General features: G+C 45.5%; 1 protein-coding gene across 1 annotated transcript in view; it reads left to right on the top strand.

Moving 5' to 3' along the window:
• SNRNP48 (small nuclear ribonucleoprotein, U11/U12 48KDa subunit) overlaps positions 1-993 on the top strand; it is a 19,918-nt gene that overhangs the window by 17,268 nt on the left and 1,657 nt on the right. The window lies entirely within an intron of this gene.

Genomic DNA, 993 nt, shown 5'->3' with positions numbered 1-993 from the left:
CATATGATCTTGTTTTATTCATTCCCCATTTACCACCTGTCTTCTCCTACCAGGTGCTTGGTAATGTTGGAAACAGATCCCAAATATCTTTCATCTGCAAATACTTCAGTGTTTCCACTTTTTCTTAGTAATTTATCTCTGGCCAGGGCTTTTTCAACATTATATTCATTCCTAGTTTCATTGATATCTTATACTAGAGGCCTTTTGCAAACCGGGTCCACCCAGAGGGATATAGTAGTGTGCAAAGTAGCAGGCGGGTGGGGAGGAGCCCGAGCCCGGGAAGGCCAGGGCCACGCCGCTCCCGCTCATCCTGGTTCCGCTGCACCTGCTGCTGCTGCTACTCAGTAGCACTGTTGCAGCAGCGAGAGAGGTTTGGGCTGCCACAGCTGTGCTCACCAGCTGTAAGCCCAGCGTCTAGCGCCCATCAGCCAGCTGAGCGGCACTCCCGCTGTGGGAGTGCACTGACCACCCCGGGCAGCTCCTGCATTGAGCATCTGCCCCCTGGTGGTCAGTGTGCGTCATATCGACTGGTCAAATGGTCGAACGATTGACATGTCAAACAGCCGCTTAGGGTTTTATATGTATAGATAATTTTTGTTTGCTCTGACTTAGAACCTGAACTTTGACTAATTTCAGTAAAAAATTTATTTTTAGTGTAGTTACTATGCATAACATACTGCTGTGGGGTATGTAAAAGTAAATGCACACAGACCCCACCCTTAAGGAGCTATTATAGTTTAAGAGGTAAAAAAGATTTTTCAAAACACAGATTGTGGTAAGTGCTAAAATGAAGTGAGATCAATGTGTGTGGGTGAGGGATCAATTTTTTAAAAGGGAAGACTCGTATAGGCTTCATGGAGAAGATAGTATTTGAGAGAAGGGAGAAGCAGAGGTGGGGTAAATAAATGTCTGTGTATAGCCTCTTTCTATGTGGTAGCTCTGTGGAAACCATGTCTAATAATATTTGGTTTCCCAGAGCTCACACAGAGCTAC

This window comes from Myotis davidii, unplaced genomic scaffold, assembly GCF_000327345.1.
Source record: "Myotis davidii unplaced genomic scaffold, ASM32734v1 scaffold76, whole genome shotgun sequence".
Lineage (NCBI taxonomy): Eukaryota > Metazoa > Chordata > Mammalia > Chiroptera > Vespertilionidae > Myotis > Myotis davidii.
Note: the sequence above shows the minus strand (reverse complement) of the source record. Positions and strands in the feature narration are given on the sequence as shown.